The 20,984-nt window shown below is 40.3% G+C and overlaps 1 long non-coding RNA gene across 1 annotated transcript in view; it reads right to left on the minus strand.

Annotated features, from left to right (window-relative positions):
* Positions 1-269: 269 nt before the first annotated feature.
* LOC128071750 (uncharacterized) overlaps positions 270-20,984 on the minus strand; it is a 370,870-nt gene continuing 350,155 nt past the window's right edge. The window contains exon 3 of the long non-coding RNA XR_008202008.1: positions 270-393. This is a non-coding gene — a long non-coding RNA (uncharacterized LOC128071750). The remainder of the gene's footprint in view (positions 394-20,984) is intronic.

Below are 20,984 nucleotides of genomic sequence, written 5' to 3' on the forward strand. Positions count from 1 at the left end.
GATGTCATTTGATCTTGACTCATGTAGCAGGAGTGACCAGAAAATAGAAGACGAGGGAAATGCAATCTTAGAAGTGCTTGCTTTGTGCAGAAGAACAAAAGCAGATCTCAAGAACAAAGAAAGTACATAACATGGGATTGTTTGAAGAATAGGTGTCCTTAAAGAAAGAATTTCCATCTTGGTAGAAATCACAGAATCATACAATCATAGAATCATAGAATGGCCTGGGTTGAAAAGGACCACAATGATTATCTGGTTTCAACCCCCTGCTATGTGCAGGGTCACCAAACACCAGACCAGGCTGCCCAGAGCTACATCCAGCCTGGCCTTGAATGCCTCCAGGCATGGGGCATCCACAGCCTCCTTGGGCAACCTGTTCCAGTGTGTCACCACCTTCTGTGTGAAAAACTTCCTCCTAATATCTAACCTAAACCTCCCCTTTCCCAGCTTAAGACCATTATTTCTTGTCCTATCACTATCCACCCTCATAAACAGCCATTCCCCTTCCTGATCATATGCTCCCTTCAAGTACTGGAAGGCCACAATGTGTTCTCCTCAGAGCCTTCTCCAAGCTAAGCAATCCCAGTTCCCTCAATCGTTCTTCATAGGAGAGGTGCCTCAGTCCTCTGATCATCTTTGTGGCTCTCCTCTGTACTCATTCCAAGAGCTCTGCATCTTCCTTGTGTTACGGTCTCCTGTTGTAGTAGGTGTGAATGAGGTATCGGGATGTGACGCGTCAGGACCTCCCCTGCTCTATGATGGATTTATGATGCATGCTTTAGGGGCGTAGACGAAGCACGTAGGGCATGTAAACCGCTGTGTAGTTGCAATAAATGCCATTTGCTACATTCTCACATTGGTGTCAGTGTTGCAATGGCCCTAGCCATTTGCTAGTCCTAGGCGGACTGAACCTTCAAAACGGGGACAACGGGTCCCCAGGCCTGGATGCAGTACTCCAGATGGGGCCTCACAAGATACGAGTAGAGGGGGACAATCTCCTCCCCCTCCCTGCTGGCCACCCCTTTTTTAATGCAGCCCAGGACACAGTTGGCCTTCCAGGCTGCAAGCGCACACTGCTGGCTCATATCCAGCTTTTCATCCATCAGGACCCCTAAGTCCTTTTCTGCAGGGCTGCTCTGAAAAGAGTTCTTCTCCCAGTTTGTATAAATACCTGGTATTGCCCTGATCCAAGTGCAACACCTTGCCCTTGGCCTTGTTGAATCTCATTACGTTCATGTGGGACCACTTCTCCAGCCTGTATAGATCCCTCTGGATGGCTTCCCATAATATGCTGAGGAGATAAGGATGCTTTATAAATAAATGCTCATATATGATGAAGCCTGGGAGACACTTCCAGCTATGTTCTTAGGTATAGCCTAATACATTATTTTAAAGGACAGCATCTGCTAAGGTTCATGATAGGCATTCTGTGATACCATCCTGAACATCCACCCCGTCACTGCAGCTCCACAAAGTTTCTTACTTATTACACAGCATTGATAAGATGTATCTATATTGTGAAAAACTTAAACTAGCTTCATTTTGCACTACAGAAGATCACCATTAAGGTCCCTTTTACAAGTAGATCTGAAATACAGCCATTTAGACAAAAGATATACTATAAAGGGATGCAAGAGCCTTTTAAGCCTTTTCTTGTAACAGCTTCAAAAGGAGAAACTATACCTTAAAAGAATTGAAATTTCACAGGTGAACTTGAAAAAGGCAGGAGAGTGTAAAATTATGGCAAGTTTGTATGGCCATAGATCACTTTGAGTTCACTTCATTTTCATCGCAGATTATTTGCACTAGGTGCCTGCACATGCATTTACCCAGCTGTGTTATCAATGCTCTTAGAGATTTACAAATAGCTTCATTATTGTGTCCAGCTCAGTTTCTACAGCTGCATACAAAGACGCAGGCAGAGCATGGATGAGGGAGGAAAAAGTGTTTTTTTTCCATGTGACATAGAACACACTGCTCTGCACGTGCACATGGGCATGAGGTTATATCCCTTCTTCCTCACCATTTCCCACATTCCCTCTAAACAAATTTATGTCTGCTTTTATTTTTACTAAGGCAAGATTCACACTAATACTGAGTGCTTCTAAAGATACTGCCCCAGAGGAAAAGGTTGCATTGTAAAAGTGAGAATTGGTGAGAGCAGCAAGTTCATCTGGCTTGGTTTATAACTGCATTTTTAGTGTCCTCGTAGATTCCATTGTAAAAGACAGAAAATTGCATTTTATTTCAGTTGTTCAGAAAAATCTAAAGGTGGCAATGTCATCTCTGAGACCTAGTTTATACTATGGAGATCACATTCTCCATTTTATTCTGTTAACATCCTCATCACTATGCTTTATGTTCATCAAAATATCCCATCAGGCAGGAAACATGTAGCAAATGGTTCAGTAAGACTCATGTCCTTCAATCCATGCTCGCTGAAATGTTAAATCTTTGTATTCCCAGTGCATCAGACACTATTTTGGAGAAAGATTTTAAAACTCTTGCTCATAAAGGCTTAAATCCTCGTCAAAAATTGTCTGAAATTAGTAAGTCCTGTTCTACCTACTTAGCTCCTTCAGAAGATGTGCTTGTCAATGTGATGTGCTAATTGTTCTATCGTCAAACTGATCATTTATTAGAACACTTGAAATGAAGGAGCCATGCAATGAGATGGGCCTGGAAAGCAAAGATTTTACAGCCAGCATGTGCTCTGAGTGTAACACTCATTCATTGAACCTGGACAAGAATTCCCTCCTTCCCATTTTCCAGGCAAAGTGGTATTTCTCAGTTCTAATTGCCTTTCTTTCTAGTCTCCTGGCTGGCATCTGACAGCAGAGATTTTCAGAGGGACCTTGAGGTCAGCCAGAGACACTGCTGGAGATTTCAGCTCTACAAAACAGCTGCAAAATTCCCTTTGCTGGCAAGCCCTCAGCTGGCTGGACTGTTGCAAAGAATGAGCTGTGCAGTGAGGGGTGGTAATGAAAGCATGGATGGGAAGATGTGTCGATTATTCCCTCAGCAGCATACACTTAGTAGACCTTTTATGATGAACTTGGAAGAGTCTGCATGTGCTTCACTAAGTTGAACTATGTTGTACACTCTAAAAGAGGAAGCCAAAAATTGAACGAGCCTTTACCTACCCTTTCATCTCCACCAGCAGCCTTCAAGGAGCAGCACTTGGAGGCATGCCCTGGATGAGGCCAGACTCTTTGCACAAAAATTGTGTTGACTCTCCAGCTCAGTTAATATTTCTTTTCTAATTGGGTAAAATCCACAAGAAATTAGACCAAACAAGATGCAACATCACCTAATAAAAATGATTAATTTCTTATGCTACATATATTAATAACAAACAGATCTGCTATGTAACAGCGCTTTGTTGTCAGAATGGGTTTGCACACAGCTTCAGAAGAACAGCCTGGAGGTAAAGGTAGCATCCTGTTGTTAAGATAGAGATCCAAGTGCAGGAGGGATGAAGGAAAGCACAGCCCAGACATAGGAGGACAGTTACACCACAGAGAATTTTTACATAAAGAAAGACTGTGAGATTATAGAATCATTAAGGTTGGAAAAGATCTCCAAGATCATCTAGTCCTACCATCCACCTACCACCACTACTGCCCACTAAACCACGTTCCTAATTACTACTTGTGCCCTTTCCTTAAACACCTCGAGGGACGGTAACTCTACCTCCTCCCAGAGCAGCCTGTACCACTGCCTCACTGCTTTTTCTGAGAAGAATTGTTTCCTAATATCCAACTTGAATATCTCCTGATGCAACGTGAGGCCATTCCCTCTCGTCCTATCACTGTTGCCCTGGAAAAAAGACCAATCCCCACCTCATCACAGTCTTCTTTCAGATCATTATAGAGTGCAATAAGGTCTCCCCTGAGCCTCCTCTTCTCCAGACTGAACCACCCCAGTCCCCTCAGCCATTCCCCATAAGACTTGTGCTGGGAAGAAACAGGTAAGCCATTAAAGAATGGTTCATTAAAAATGAAAAGTAAAGACACGATTTTTGAGAAAAGTTGTTACTTTTAAATGGAGAAGTACTTCCAAAATGGCAATCTATCAATCAGAAAGATCTTAAAATACCTGTATGTTCTTATGCAGAAGACTGCTAACATATTATAAAACCTGGATTATGTAATTGTGATACAATTATATACACAGAAGAGATGCAATTATTTTCTTGTTCATTTTCTTATTCTTAAGTGAGGCTCTCTACTTATGAAAGAATACTGTTTCTATTTTTTTATTATTATTAAATTTGCCACAAAAAAGGCATCATTTTCTGTGAAGTTCTCTGTATAATTTCCCATCTATAGAAAAATCTTGTTATAACTTACACAGGTTTTTGTTTGCTTGAAGGTGGTGAGTATAAAAGCATATAGCGTAGCATATAAAATCCAAGTTTGACCGTAAAGAAATTTCATTCTCTTCCAACTCTTGCTTCCAAATCCTACACATCTTGGCATGCACTGTTCCACTACCAACCACCGCTATACAACACACAATATCAGGACATATTCTCATACCGTATCATAGTATGACACTGCATATCAGGGTACACTGTGACAACTGTTGAGGGGCAGGGTATTGTAAGGAACCTTTAAGTAGTTGCATTACACTATGGCTCTTGGCCAATGTGAAATCATATCTGTGTTATGGATCTTTCTGTTACACCAGCCATTAACGTCAAGCTTGGAGTGATTGCAGCAGTTAGGTTGAGTAATATGGATCATTCTCTGAATGCTCTTACCACTCACTACAACACAACTCACACAAATGGTGTGACAGACAGCTTCTGCCTGAAAGCGCTTGCAAATCAGTCTTCCAGTTGAGCCAACTCAAGTCAGAAACTCACAAGTCTTTCCCTCAACTGAGTTTTAGTGAAAACAGTTTTGCTAATGAAAAACAGGAAACAAGGCAATGATGGTCAAAGAAACTGGTGTGGAAGTGGATCTAATTACAGGATGGTCAAATCTCAACAGTGAAATGACAAGTAAAAAAAAACCCAACACAACAGAAATAACACAAACAAAACACAAACAAAAAACAACTGGATGCATATACTCACTGCCTCTGTAACTATTATCCAGTGGCAGTTTTCTCTGGAGACATCACAGTGAACTATGATGGCAGGTAGGATATTTCACAAGAAAAATTGAAAAGTCAGAGGAAGTAAAAGTCAGTGATGTAAAGGTAAGGAAACGATGGAGTCCCTCAGTGTTTCGGAAGTTTTTTTATTTCTTTGTTTTAAAAAATGTTCCACTTAGCTATATTTCATGTAATGAGTAATATTCCCACCTGACATGCACAGAGCTGTAGATTTCTTGTGCACTACTACAGATGAGAAGATAAACAGATCATCTTCTCAAAGGCAAACTGAACAGCTGTGTACTGAGAATATTCATTAAATAGGTACCTACAATAGAATTATTCTTTGTTCATTATAAATTCATAATAGGTAATAGGCAAACCCTGCACTTTTCATGCTGACTCTAGTTTTATGCTGTCAGAGCTTTTTAACGATGCTACATTGCCTCAGCACTTCATTTTACTGCAGACTGGTTGTATTTCTCAGTTTGTTCTACAGCTCCTCAAAACATCACCCCATGGTAACATAACAAATAAGCTTTATGGTTGTTGTTTTTTTTCCCCAAAGTAAGTTAAAAAATCCACTGAAAGAAGCTAGCTTTTGAAATGTGTTTTGTGCCTCTATTTCCCACTGGTCCCCTCAGCATTTGCATGAAACTTAGCACAAACATCTTCTAAGCAAAGTCTAATCAACCAAATGTTTTTGCCCCTACTGGAACGAACACAGTTAATCACACGATGAACCCGGCTTTAATAGAGAGTCTGCAAATACTTCCATGTTTATTTTAAAGAGATCTAGTAAGATTATTTTAATGATGTTTTCTTCTGAGTTTTAGAAGCCCATTGGTTGTCCATAGGGATCTTCGGGGATAATCTTCATGTGTTTTGAAAAATAAACTTTGGGCCTTGTGATGTCCTTCAAGGTGATTCAGCAAGGTATTTAGAACTCCACGTACCTGCAAAACTGCACAAGCCATTACATAGTCCAAATAGTTAGACACACACCCTCCCTTCCCCTGTGCACATTACACGTATGTTTGAAATGCCTCTTCAAAAAATCTCTATTTACCCAGTGTGCTGCATAATAAATAGATCCCAGTGATCTCACCTTCTCCCTTGGCATGTCTCTGTACCCTGTGGTGCCCCTCAGGTGAGTGTGTTTCAGCCCACAGTCTGTGTTTAGAGACAAAACTTACTGGCAAAAAAGACAGAGGGTTCCCAAATACATAACGATAGGAAGTTCTTTGTTACCTTCCCACGGAATAGAGCCTGGCTGTAGTTAGAGCTCCACTTTCAAGGAGATGGAGAGAGCCCTCTATTGAGAGTCTCATCTGACCTACAGAATAGACAACCAAGGCTTCAGCTAGTCTTTGCAGATGACCTGCTGGCCAAGAAAACTAAAGACGACTTGTAAGGGAAGTATGCATCTATGATGTCATCTTGCCTCCTTCTGTAACCAGGAAAGAACACAAACTACCAAATCTCCCATTATGTAAGTCCTGTACTATGCACTTAAAGCACTGTATACTTTGTGCATCTGACATGCCCAAATCCCGAAGAGTCTTGAAAGTAGAATTAAGGTCAAATGGACCAAGTCCTGTCCGTGCCACCTGCTATGAACACTGAGAAATGCTAGTAGGCTGGGATTTGACTTTGACCCAAGCCATTATTTTTATTATTTAAACCCACATACTCCTTTTGATGCAAGGCAAGTTGCATAATTATAGGAGGCCAGTAATGCCTGCTGCACAAAGTTGCATGCTGATGGTCACAGGGTGCATATTACACAGGAGTCAGGCTGAAATACAAAGTATCTGTGTTGCTATAGGCAAGTAAAAAGGTGCACTCTGCATTCTAGAAGGGGTGAGGTGATGAACTATGCAATTACAGAGGGACGTTCAGCACTGGGGAAGTTTAAAGGATCAGATTTAGGGATTAACCTCAAGCTGGTGTAGGTGCAGCCCGCTGGAGACAACTCAGCATAAATGGCAGAAGGACAAGAGTGCAGTTATGCCTGGAGGATCAGAGTCAGTGTCATAGCACATACGACACAGACCCTAGTGGAAGGATTGCAGCACTTCCCTTCTTTGAGCCAACTGTGTTTACTCCCTTCTGGAGGCTTTCAAGAGAAGCTCTTGCAGATCGATCCAGTGCCCAGGTTCTTGGTCTCCGTCCAGCCGCTGTTAGGTTATACAGCTACAGGATAAGTTATGAGAGTTAGAGCCGTAAGATCAAACCACTGTTTGATATGAATTGTAGCAGAGCATGGTCACTCAGCTTTTCCTACTGATTTGTTCTATTTGCATGGGCATTATGGGCATGAGTCTAAAGTTTTCTACACAGATATTCAGTTTGGAAATCACTGACACTGACAAAAAAAAACATGAACTCTTGCTAATGATTTTTCTTTAGAGTCCCAGTCCAGGAAGCTAAAGGCTAATTAAAAGTATTTAGGGGCAGGAAAATATTGTTTTAGAGAACGGTGTATAATGACAGCTTACGCGATTCAGTGATTTAAGTGCCTTTAAAAGAACCAGCCTGTCAGCCCACAATCTTTTGGGTTGAATCAAGACTATCAGCACCTTCTTGGTGGCATTTGGTGCCTTTCAGAACTCAGTATACAGGCCACGCATGTGACAATGATATATTGCATTTAGTGAGGCAAATTATTCTTCCTGAGAACTTGCAATGTTTTTGTGCTGCACAAACTCTGTGACATACATAATTTTCTGACACCAGCATATTTAGAAATTCTGTGTGTACACTGCTGCACTAGATAGCTTTTTCTGGTCACATAAATTAATTTTCAAATGTATTTCATCTTTCATACATGGGACAGAACCTGGATTCATAAGAGTTAAAAATTCTACCAATTTAAAAATAAAAGAGGAGGATCAAGGTCTATATTGGTAAGTTTCTAGTTCTGTCTTGACCATGAATGTAAGACACCAAAATACTTTGCTGAGTGCTTTACTTATAACCTTCTGACACAGTTTAGGATCAGGTAACCTTATGACCAAGTCAGAAACTTAACTCAGAAGTCTTAGTCCATTCCTCTAGATCCAACCATCCCCCCAAAAAAGGTCACTGTTTTTTCTTGAGGTTCCTATGAATGTCTATATTTTCATCAATCCTAAGTCACCTTTGTCATCAGGGAGAATTCTCATGACATTTAGGTTTGTCTGTGTATTCCGAACCTCATTATCATTAAGTACACAGGTTTTGCTCTTCACTCTTGTACATGGTGTGTATGGCAAGATGAAGAGGCATGTCTACAGTATACAAAAGATAGGTCCCATGAAAAATGAGTGGCTGGACAACATACAGGTGAAAGTAATGAAGACCCATAAAACACTTTCTACTACTGAAATTCCAGACGAATTATTCATGATTTTTGATTATGCTGCAGCAAAGTTCAAGGTGAGGTGATGGGTCAGTGTTGCAAAACTGAAGAAACTAGGGAAAGCAGATTTATGCAGTTTTAATCAGCTGAATCAGCCAAGGGAATTAAACGCAAAGATGTATTTTCTTCTCTCTCTGTATTTATGATATTGAATGAGAAAAAAAAAAGACAGTTACTTCTTGCTTCTCTGCTTTTTTCAACGTTTTTTTCAATGTTTTTGTGCTGCGTGTTTTATATACCATATTGAAGAGAGTGCATAAACATAAAACCTATCCCCTTTTTTTCATCTCATATTCTCTTTGCAAAGGGTTTCCTCTCAGCTGCTGTTCTTTGCTTGAAAATGAGAGCACACTCATGAATAAGGTCAAGGGATATTAAAAAAAGCAACTTAATGTGGCCAATAATCAGTATTCACGGCTATCAAGCACGGTCTCTGAAAATGCCAGTGAGATGTAAACACATCAATAAAACAGCAAGTTCTCATTTGCTTGCCCTCCAGCCCTCAGACTCCGTGAAAGTAAGGAGGTTACTGCATCTGTGAGGCATCTGCAAAGAGATTCTTCCTTTCCCAGCTGACTTCACATGTTTGTTTATTTAACTCAAAGCTCTTTCAACTGCTCCTCAGCATCTGGGGTATGGAGGGGAAAGGACTGGTGGGGATAATAAATTGTACCTTATTGAGTAAGTGTGAATGGTACCTGTGTAGTTTAAGGAAAGGAAATTAGGGCTAGGGTAGAATGCACAACTAAGCCTGTCACTGTGCAAGGGCACCTGGAGACGGCAACCCTGATACATTTCTAGGCACAGATGCCATAAACTATAAAATGCAGTCACTTACATGTTTACATTAGGAGAAAGGTGTCAGATTCCTCTTTTAAATCTACAGTACTTCAGTTCTGCACAGGTCTGAGAAAGATCTATTTTTCTCTCAAAGCACAGCAGACAAAAGTGGGTGTAGCTTTCATGCCAGCAGGAACGTGTGAGGATGTCTAATGGGAAAATCATCTAATGAAAAGTGAATAACATACAGGAGACCCCCTACTACAGTGTACAGTTTCTTAAATTTGCCAGTTAGAGGCTGGCTCCCTTCTGCTTTGTATTATATGATTTATTGCTCTCTTATTCCTGCTTTCTGGTTCTAAAAAATCCATCAGCCTGGGTCAAATTATGATTTCAGCAACCCAGGTGAAAATTTAAAGCCCTCTGAGATAACTCTGCAAAAAATAATGGATCTAGTCTGGACACATAGGGTTGCAAATTGAATACGCTTCTGGTCAATAGCATATACTTGAGATCCATCACTTCTAGGGTTTTGAAGTACAAGTCCTGGTCTCTAGCATTATCAGTTCTATTTTTAATCTGCCAAGACTCAGAGTACTCTGGGTGCTTCTCAAACCATCAGAAGACAGTGTTTTCTCCCGCAGATTGTACAGTCAAAAGGAAAAGAGAGAAAGGATGATGTGAGCAGATATAATACATAACCCAAGGGATCATCTTAGTAAACAGAGTTTTATTATTTATTCATTTGGATTTTAATTACCATATTTTAACTTGGCTTACAAAGGAATTTAAGTGTAGAAGATTATTAACTCCGTGGTCAATTAGGCAGGGAAGAGTTTTTAGGTCTCAGTTCTTAATTTGTTAGGTATGTGAGGCTTGAGTCAGGTAGAATCTTCTGTAGAGATTCACCAGTGTCTTAAAAAAATTGAGTTCATGTTGCAGCCTTTGTATAATTTAATTAAAAAGTCAACTGACAGTGATATATGCACCCACTAGAAAGCAGGTTTCACTACCTCTGTGAACACTGAAACTGATATTCATAAGCAAACTGATCACATCTCTTTGATTTTCTCCTCATGGGTCAGTTCCAACATCCTGCCCATCCTCACTCACATAAACAAACTTTACAGTCAGTAACTCCCCTGCTCCTACAGATAATATACCCTTATGAAAGCTAAATTCACTTGTAAGAGTAACAGAATCTCATCAGTTTTCTACGCAGTTTAATTTGTCTTTGGAAAAGAGGATGAAATTAAAAAAAGGAGGAAGAAACATAGAAGGAGGAATTTTTGGTTAATCCAAACTGGATAAAACAAAAATTTGGAGAAAACAAAATATAGATAAATTACCTTATGCAAACATTGCAACAGAAGTGGAAAATTATAAGTACGTTGGCATTTCAGGTGACCTAGTCCCCTGAATTGTGACTAGCAGAATTCCTGGTGTCTCCATGCTCCAAACCAGGAATGCCACACAATAAAAAGCACACAAAGCCATCAGGTAAGTTCCTGCACACACAGGATTATACATGTATATACACATATATACTGAAACCAGGGACTACTAAACCTGATACTGAGCTGCAGTACCACAGAAAAGAGTTGTATTTTGGAAGAAAGGTACAGATTCATACAGACCAGTGCAGGAAAGAGGATTTCAGCTAGAAAAAGGTGGTCTTGTCCAGTGTCATGGTCATAATAGAGTGTCAGCCACACAGGAGGGATGGTGGGGTTAGTGACAGAAACTGGGAGCAAAGGCTAGACATGGCCAGTATGTTCTTCTTCACTGAAGGAGAAAGTATATGGGTTTTTTCAGCTGGGCTTGGTCAGCAAGAGAGAAGTTGGTAAAACAAGGGACTGGCAGGAGCACTAAATAAGAGAGCAGCTAAGAAGTCAGAAACATTGCAGATGGGACTGCTTAAACCTAGCAAGCTATACTAGAAGTTTCTGAAACTTTTGCAGGTCAGTGTGTTCAGTGGTGATATGAAATTGTTCCTGTCTTGCTCCTCTTGTAGCAATTGCTAAGGGTGTTTGTGGAAGATGTGTGGATCTCTTCAGAGAAGACCTGAGTGTCCTGGTTGGCAACAGGTTGGCCATGAGCCAGCAGTGTGCCCTGGTGGCCAAGAAGGCCAGTGGGATCCTGGGGTGCATTAGAAAGAGCATGGCCAGCAGGTCAAGGGAGGTGATCCTCCCTCTCTACTCTGCACCCCACATTTGGAATACTGTGTCCAATTCTGGGCTCTTCAGTTCAAAAAAGACAGGGGTCTCCCAGAAGGAGTCCAGCAGAGGCCCACAAAGATTATAAAAGGCTTGGAGCATGTCCTGTATGAGGAAAAGCTAAATAATCTGGGTATGTTCAGCCTGGAGAAAAGAAGACTAGGAGGTTCTGATTAATGTTTATAAATATCTAAAGGGAGGTGGGAAACAAACAGATGGGGCCAGGCTCTTGTCAGTGGTATGTAGTGATCAGACAAGGAACAGTGGCCTAAAACTTTAGCATAGGAAGTTCGTACAAACAAGCAGAATAACTTCTTTATGTTCTTTATGTAAAGGTGATGGAGCACAGGAACCAGGTTGCCCAGAGAGGTTGTGGAGTCTCCTTCTATGGAGATAGTTAAGACCTGCACACCTGTTTGTGTGATCTGCTTTGGCAGGGGCGCTGGACTCAGTGATCTATATAGATCCCTTCTAATGCCTTCACTTCTGTCGTTCTATGACCTGCAGGTCCTCTATGGGAAGAATGGAAAGAGCCAGGGGAGCCCCTCATGTCATTTGATAAAACTATATCAAACAACAATTACTAACATCTTGCCCCAGCACTCACTGCCTCATCATCATAGAGTTAGATATGTGCTGCAGTGTTGCCAGCACCTCTCAAGGCAGTGGGTCCTTCGAGGTCCCTGTCAGTACCCTTCCTCTCTAAAATAGTTCTGCCTTCCCACACCTTATCATTAGGCTCACTATCCTCTCCATCCCCCTTAACACCTAGTTTAAAGCTCTCCCAACGAGCCCCACTAGCTTTACCCAAGAACTCTTCTCCCCCTTTGAGAAAGGCAAACCCTATTTGGTACCCCATCCCACAAACCCAATACCATGTAGGCTAATTGGTCATCAAAAAAACAAAGTTCTGATGATGGCACCAGCCAAAAAAAAACAGGTATTTAAAGATATGGCCCTTTGATTTGTTTCTGTGCCCTTACCCAACACAGGAGGCAGAGAAGAAAAGATTATCTGTGTGTTCAATTCCTTTAGCCGTTGTCCCAAGGCCCTGAAAGCCCTTTTGATAGCCCTTGACTCGCTGCATTATCACTCCCTACTTGGAAAAGCAGTAAAGGATTGTAGTCTGTTGGCCATACCAGGCTCGGTAGTTTCCCAGTGTTGTTCCCCCCTCCAGCCCTAGGAAGGCAGCAGACTTCTCTAAAAAAGGGGTCTGCTCAGCATATTGGATGTTCATGTCTCTATACGGAAGAATCACCTATAACCAATATCCATCTCTTCTTGTTCAATTCAGTAGCCTTAGCGCTGAGGGAAGACTTCTCCTGGTTTGCTTTTCAACTTGACCAAGTGGGCTGTTTCCATTCTCAGATGGCCTTCCACATCCAGGACCTCATACCTGTTGTACAGAGGTACTTGCCGGGGGTGAAGCAGGCAATAAATATATGTAAGATGGAATGGCTCCAAATGTTCCACCACATGAGTTGTTCTGAACCAACCTAGCTAATGCTGGTGGAAATGCAACATGGGCCTGTGTTCCCCTGTTTGGTGACATCAAAAGCCCGTGGTAGCTCCAGGAGGGAATACAGATGCCAACCATCATGGCAAAACTACTACCTCAAGACACTGTTATCTCATAACCAAACATTGTCAAATGTGCTAGTGGATTAAAATCTTAACTTCAAATTGCCATAAATAGAATGGTTAAAATAATAAAAACTCCCCTTTCACATTTCTGGTGTAACCTTGCAGCTTGTAAAGCTGAAGCCTGGAGAAATCCTTCATAGCAGTTACAATAAATGAAGCAAAAACCACAGAGAAGAATGAATGCAAACTGGATTCCTAACTTTTATTAGCCAACTGTATTTAATACATTTGATCTAGAGCCTTCATTTCGGAAACACTTCAGGGTCTGATTATTAGTTACATGTCAAGATGACGGGCTTGAAGACTGTAGAAAAAATCTCTCACTGCTTTTCCAATTGCAATCCTAACTGTAGATATACTGAATTGGTGAAGAACAAACATTCACGGGGGCCGTTTGCTTTCTCATTTTGCAGAATGGAAGTCTAGTCTCACTTCAACATTACAAATACTATGCTTGGGCAAAGTTCCCCGTGGTAGTCAGGCCTTAAAAATCAGGACATGTGAGCTCTGGACATCATTCCAAGCATCCTCATAGCTGGCAGTCTGCTGAGCTGGACTGCTCAGTGTCCATGACAAGGACTTTCTTGATTATCTATCCTTACTGCTTTACAGCAGGTTTATGCTGCAAACTGTGACCTCAGCATAATGTAAGTGTCCATGTTTAGCTTACAATAGCAAAGGAGCCTATGGAACAAGGGTTTCTGCGACAATATGTGATGTAGTGAAGGCTATAAGTCTACTGAGACTTGAGCAAAGTATTTGGAAGACAAATATCAACATTCAACTGCATTTTGTAAAGCTAGCTTGGGTGTTTACAAAACCTTCCATCATGTCTTTGACTGCAACACAGATGGATTTCAGAGCTAGAGCCATTGAGCAGAACATTGCTTGAGGAGTTTCTGCATAGCAAGTGTAAAGCACGTTTAAATAATTCTGTTGTTCAAATGTTGATTAAATACTCCTAGAGGAAGCAACTGCCATTTTTCATACTATGAAAACTTTCATTTCCAGATCTCAGCCATTAACATATAAAAGTTTGATGGAATTTTGACTGGGTTATGCAGCAAGGCCTAACTTAAAGCTGAACATTGCTATCGATCCTCTCTCAAGCAGCACTTTGCATATCCATGCTCCAGTCCCAGTCTGTCAGACAGTTTGGAGATACTGAAATTTTCTTGGCACCTCAGCCATCCATAAACTCTGTGTCCTTCTGTGGAACGTAGTTTTAAATGGGCTAATATTTCATTCAAATCTTCTTAAGGTAATAGTTACCACTTGTATACAAAGCTAAGATCCAGTATAAAATGCTGAGCGTTTCCTCACCCCCTCCCCCCACTAAAAAAAAAAAAGGAGAAAGTCCACCGCAGATGATATTAAAATGCATAACTAAGACTGCTTCTGCTTGTGCTCCAGAATGACTCATCCCTCTCCCCCGCTTCGTTCGTGTACATGTCTGGGTGACATTTATTGCTATCTGCTTTACTTGCAGTCAGATACTAGTTCCACTGACAGTCCTTTCCCATCTGGCTTTCCTATTAGGTTTACATTTGGGAAACAAAGACACATCTTGTTGTGTTTGTAAAGAACTCTGTCACTCAGGGATTTTTTCTTGCTCCTTGAGCCATCTATCTTTTATTATCAGCCATCTTGAGGAAACGCAAGAATCATGTCACCTGAAAAAAGTGAGAAGGATAAAAATTATCTCACTACTCTAAGACGAAGTCACAGCAACTGAGAATATAAGCAATCTTCTGGGCTTCTCTGAAAGCACACTGCTTTCTCCTGACACTTTAATAGCTGACCCATCACTGGGAAGGAAGGCGGGCCTTGAACAGAGCCTTTTCCTGCCCTGAGCAGAGCCTTTTCTTCCCACTGCCATAAACACTTGAGAGTTCAGAACACAGCAAGAGTTTGCACTCATCTGCTTTGCAAATAAGTATAGCAATTGAGAGAGAGGTGCTGATGCATGGACTCAAGCAAAACCATGCTGTATGGAGCAAAACTTCATTTTCCTCCTAAGTCCTGCTATGCAATTCCATAGGGAAGATTATTTAAGGTCCTTCAGATAAGAAGTTTAGTTAAAAAGAACAGTAGGTGGAATGTAAACTTTTGCAATAAAGAACAGATTTTAAATGGCTGTCCTGCATTTGGGAAAGAGAGACCTTCCTTCTTTCAGACTGTTGTCAGAAAAATGATGAGAACGTAGGAAAGATGCCTGACAGAGTGAATAAAGGGAGCTGTTAGAGGACCACATTTTCCTGCAAGCTACACATAAAAATTGTGGGTATCAATAATTAGTTCCCATGCCTCAGTAAAGAACAGCATGGTAGAAAGCACTTCTGGGTCCTTATGAATGAATTTAATGGGTCTTCAGAATTCCCTCCCCATAAGCTCTGCTTGTGACAGGGTATAGATGCTTCCAGCCACAAAAGTGAGAAATTCCTGTGAGGACTGATCCATTCTATTGCATTTCTTATGCATGCAGGAGGGACAGAGAAAAATCTCTGCCCCAGTGTAGGCTGGAGGGAAGAGTCAGAGGGGACCTTTGATTTTAACTCTGGGAGACGCTTCCATGATGGGGCTAGAGGGCTGGTTGATTGGCAGCTAGAAGAGGTCTGGCTGCTGGACTGAGAGCAGGTAAGTGTGAACCATCTGTCACAGGGACAGATGAGGAAATCCCTTCTACAAGATCTGCCAGTGGCCTAGGAGTGGTCTCAGTCATTGCTGTAATGTGTGTCCTGAACTGTGCAGGAATGCACAGAATGCACACACGAGGGTCTCTTGGAGTGTGTTTTAAACATGCACAGGTAAATACATACAGTACACATGTACTTGCATGCACTTAGATCCTGAGACAGAAAAATTTAAGCCCCCATATGCCAAGCCACACACCTGTGCTAAAAAGCCATCAACTCTCCTGTTCCTGAAGTTAACTGGATTACTGCTCAGTGGAAGGACTGATGGAAAACATAATAGGAAGAGATGATGAGGAGAGAATAACATATTCCTGCCATCAGCAGCAATGAGAGTGACACCTGAAAAGCCATCCATTATCCCATAAAAATGGATGTCATCCAACAACACGAGATGTATATAGCCAGATTTCTTAGGCTCACCTCTGAGCATTCAGAGTAACTTGAGAAAAAATCAAAAGCTGAAGTCTCAACAATAAGGCACACTGCTTTGCAGGGTGAGTCACTCCAGAAAGCAATTAGCAGCTGATTTTAAGCGGGAGCCTGCTGCTTTCTTAAATGACCTTCTATGTGGAAGGATTTTATACAAGGGTGCAATCCAGACAACAAGAGAAACTTTTTCATTTCACTTTTATTTGCTCCAGGGTAGCAAGAAAAAAACAAGAAAGAAAGAAAGACAAAACAAATATATTTACCTTATCAACAGTGGTGAGTGCTGAAAGAATAGAAAAAATAGTACCTTGTATTCCACACAATGTGAATTCTATATTCATGAATCACAGCTTTGCAGGAAAAAAAATGCTTTTAACAATACATCTCGCTTGAATTGAGCTTTCTGAATGTTAGTTAAGATGTATAGGAGCATGGAATGTGCCAATACAATATTAAAACCTCTGCGAGACCTAGCGAAGAGCTTGTTTTGAAAGGCAAATTGGCATTTGTCCTGGTTTCAAATAAACATATCCCTCCAATGGCTTACAGGTACTCCTCAAGCAAAATTTCTCATTTCAAACAAATTAAGTCCTATATATTCCCAACTTTTATTTAAATGCACCCTGAAACACTGCTAACATAAATTTATACTTCAAAATATTCTTTGATTACATATTTAAAGGAAATCAAAGACACAGCTGAAAGAGTTGTAGGCTGTTGTTGCAAAGCTCCATGCACTCCTGAGAAGAGCTTACACATCCCAAATGTGATACTAGAACTGCAGCATATAACCCAGAATCTAACACAAGCAGACAAATGAATTGATAAGAGCATTCTTACTCTGTACTCTCTTTTTTCCAGTCTGGCTAAATAAAGATATAGTTGCATAAAATAGCGTGACAGATTTTCTGAATGAACTTATTTAAAGATAAGATTACTGAGGCAAGAGTATGTAGCTTTCATGCTGAGAAAACAACCAACCAAAATACTATTCAGTTGGTCTACTGGCTGCTTTTCATTATCTACCACTTTACAATAAGTTGAATGCATTTGATTTGATCATCCATTTCTTTTGATTCAAAATACACATTTCCAATTATACTACTGGAGATGCTAGCACTGGCAGATTAGCAACAGAAGATTTCAAGGAGGGAGGCTTCTTTTTTAATTAAAATCTCTCTGTAAGATTAATGGAAAAGATTTTTATTTCTAATAAGAGCCCACGGATGTACAGCATTCAAGAAGTGTCTATGATCTCTGAAGTAGCAGCAAAAGCTTTTTAAAGAAAAAACAACAGTGAGCATACAAGAATACAGGCAACTGACTCAGAAGCCAATTTCACTGTGTGCGCTACAAAATATTGAACGGAGTTCAGACTCGGGATGCTGATACAAGGTGCTTATTGTTTCTCTCTATACTAAGTTCCAGACATCAGTGTCAAGGTTGCCTTGGTGATTTGTTTGTGGGCTCAGTCTCTGAAATCTGCCTGCAACATATTTCTGTAAAAGCTGCAGGGAAGGAGGAGAAAAAGGATATATCTAGGTAATCAATTCAAATCTGCTATCTTTGTCAGAGTTGTCTTTTAACTCCAAAATACCCTCAGGAAAAAAAAAAAAGATTTTTTTTTTTTCACTTTTTTGCATATACTAACAGTTTAGAAGTGTAATTATGCCAAATTTTGGTACCTATTTGCCACTAACAGGAAAAAAAAATACATTGAATCCCTCAGGCTTTTGAGAATATCTCTTTTAAAAATACATACGTAGTGATTCATAACTCAGCCCAACTTGTAAGATTTAATACTTCTAGTAAAAATGTCTTTGCAAGGCCTCTTCTATGCATTATTTTCAGCCTCAAATTCAGTAAAGTAAATGGAAAATCTCAAGGAAATCTATTTTTCTGTATTCCACTTCAAGACATTCCTACATAACTGCTGGTAATCGGTGATGGGTAGGGGAGAATGGAGTTGCAAAAAAAGAAAGTTTAAAAATACCTCTGCAGAACTCCAAGTCCAACTCAGTCCCCTAATATGCAATGTATGGGATGATTAATTTATTTGCTTAACACTGTATCCTCTGCAGAAAATATCCAGAGGAATGAAATAAGCAGTGATCCCCCATCTGCCTACAGATCCTTTGCAAGCTGATCTGCTGTTGCAGAAGAAGGTTTACGACACTGAATCATCAGGGAGGAGAAGGACTTTCATTTATGTTTGAAACCCAAAAAGAATTGGTGTATCTGAAAGATTTGCTTCTCCGTTTTCTAACTATGCCAATTTGACTAATAAAAGATACACCCTCTTCTTGCCAATTTTATCATGACAAAGGCTGAACTTAGTCATAAACCTGAAAAGAACCAGTCTATTTTTGTAGAAATGCTACTTTTGATGGGGTTCCACATGAGCAGGAGTGAGGGTAAAACATTACCCAGCAGAGCATTTCTGGCTGTTGAGAGCTTCCCTCTGCTGTTCTTGGACACCTTATCAATTCTGATTTTTAGCACTGAATTTGTGGTCATCCGTTTTTTTCCTGAAGCTTTCACATGCGAGTACTGACTGGTCCTGGCCTACAGTAATTAATGAAATACTAACATGTGGGAAGCCAGCTTAGCCTTCAAAGACGCAGATGTGCGAATTCACTGTTTTGCATAATGATATATTGCAAAAGCACAGACATATTCCTTTAATAATACAGGTAAAGTTAAAGTGTGGTTGTGACAGTAAAATTCAATAGATTATGAAAAATTCAATCTTGCACAGTATTATCAGTCTAAGGAATCAAGCTGGATGGTGTCTGAGATAATTTTTTCTTCCCTATATGAACATTAGCTAGATATTGAGTAGCAGCAATCCATACAAGGTTTGATCCATATCTCAGAAATGGGACTCAGTAGACTTACTAATTAATCAAATTTACACCAAAGAATTAAAGGAATGTGTGGAGTAGCTGATGGAAATGTGGTATTTTCTGTCTTGGAAGCCTGTTGAAATTCAGAGCCTTGTCTGTATGTCCAAAGACATTTTCTTAAAATAAAACTTTAGAGGGCAGAAATTGCTTTGAAATCTGTGAAACTCAATTTAGTACAGTAGGGTTTTCTTCAGTGTTCTTACATAAAATTAGTGTGATGATTTAATTATATATTCTGTTGGATGGGTTAAATTCTTACAAAATATGACTAATAAGTATATTAGGACTCTAGCAAATTATTGGAATGGATTACAACTAACAGGAAACTTCGTCTCCTGAAGACTTATAATGCTAACCTTTGAGAGGATGGCAGACAATCTTAGCCTGTTGTCTGAGGATACATGATGTATAAAACACCAACAGGAAAGCAGAGATAGGTTCTCAGACATGCAGTGTGGTTGTTTTCGAAAGCTATTGTAACTCAGAATAAGCTACATTTTGGCATTTTTTTCAACTGGCTAAAACAGAAATCTGTGTCTCTGACTAGAATAGGAGGTGTCCACAGGCTCTGTATGACTTTGGTTCCATTTTGAATACGTGGGAGAAGACTGAAATAAATGGACTCATACTACTTAACGTATAGGTGAGAGTGCATTCTACAATAATAGAAAGTAAATCTTGATATTAATATCTTGGCCATTATGTGAGCTGGGAGCTCATTATAAAGCTTGAGTGTGAAAGAAAATTTCTCCAGCCTGTCTGCAAAGGGGATTTGGGGATCTTAACTTTTTGCATCAGCCTAATGAATAATACACTGGGAAGCAACTAAGGTCACATCCATGAAGGAAAATGGTCAATAGAGATGCTGTCTCATTAAATAAAGAATCAGCTGATGAATCACTATCATTTATGACAATACCATTCAGTTCTTTATTGCTACTGACATTTATTTTTTTTTTTTTTGCAAACCCATTAGCCCGTTCAGCATAAGCTACTGTACTAAATAAAAGGAATTATTTTAAATATGATTTCACTTAGCAAATGTGTGTGAAAGCAGCTTATTTGGATTCTATTCTCTATCACCAAACTTCAGATTCCTGCTTTCCTGCTCTTTTCCTAGGCTTTCTTCAGTTCTCCATTCCCATGGACCAAGTCCAGGGAGCCACAGAGAATCAGGGGACTGTGAGGAGCCTGAATCTCCTCTTGCAGTCTATTTCTTTGCTTGATAGGAAACAAACTTGTGAAGACCAATACAAGAAACAGCAGGCAATCAATTTAACAGAGTGCAGCCAAAGTGGTTTGTAGCAATTTTGACTTTAACACAACAACCTCCACAAGGCTTTTTATTTCACCAATTCTCACATCTCATGTAGGAAGGAAAAAAGTAATTTTCTAACTCTAATAAACTTAAAAGCATATAGACAAAAGGAATGAAAATCCATGGAAATTCTAGGCTGTCAGCTGACTCCTGTATCAACCTTCACTGCTTCCCAGCCTCATGCTAGAGCTATTCTGGTTTATTCCTGTTGTGCAGAGAAACCTAGGTCAATGTAAGACTAATTCAAAACTGAATTGGTTCCTCTGCATATCTTCCAAGCTGAGCCTACAAGAAACTGCAATAGAAATTATGTCAGAGTTGATCTGATAGGGTTTTTAGGGCCATGTCTGCCCCTGGGGTAAGCATCTCTGAGCCAACTGAGCGTAACCTACCCCTGTTCCAACTCAGAAGGGCAACTTATGGGCATTTTAAGCCAGTGCTAGCGGTCAACCGGCATCTGAAAGAAGCTAACTATTTTTCATGTATCAT

Source organism: Tympanuchus pallidicinctus, unplaced genomic scaffold, assembly GCF_026119805.1.
Source record: "Tympanuchus pallidicinctus isolate F22 unplaced genomic scaffold, pur_lepc_1.0 scaffold6, whole genome shotgun sequence".
Classification (NCBI taxonomy): domain Eukaryota; kingdom Metazoa; phylum Chordata; class Aves; order Galliformes; family Phasianidae; genus Tympanuchus; species Tympanuchus pallidicinctus.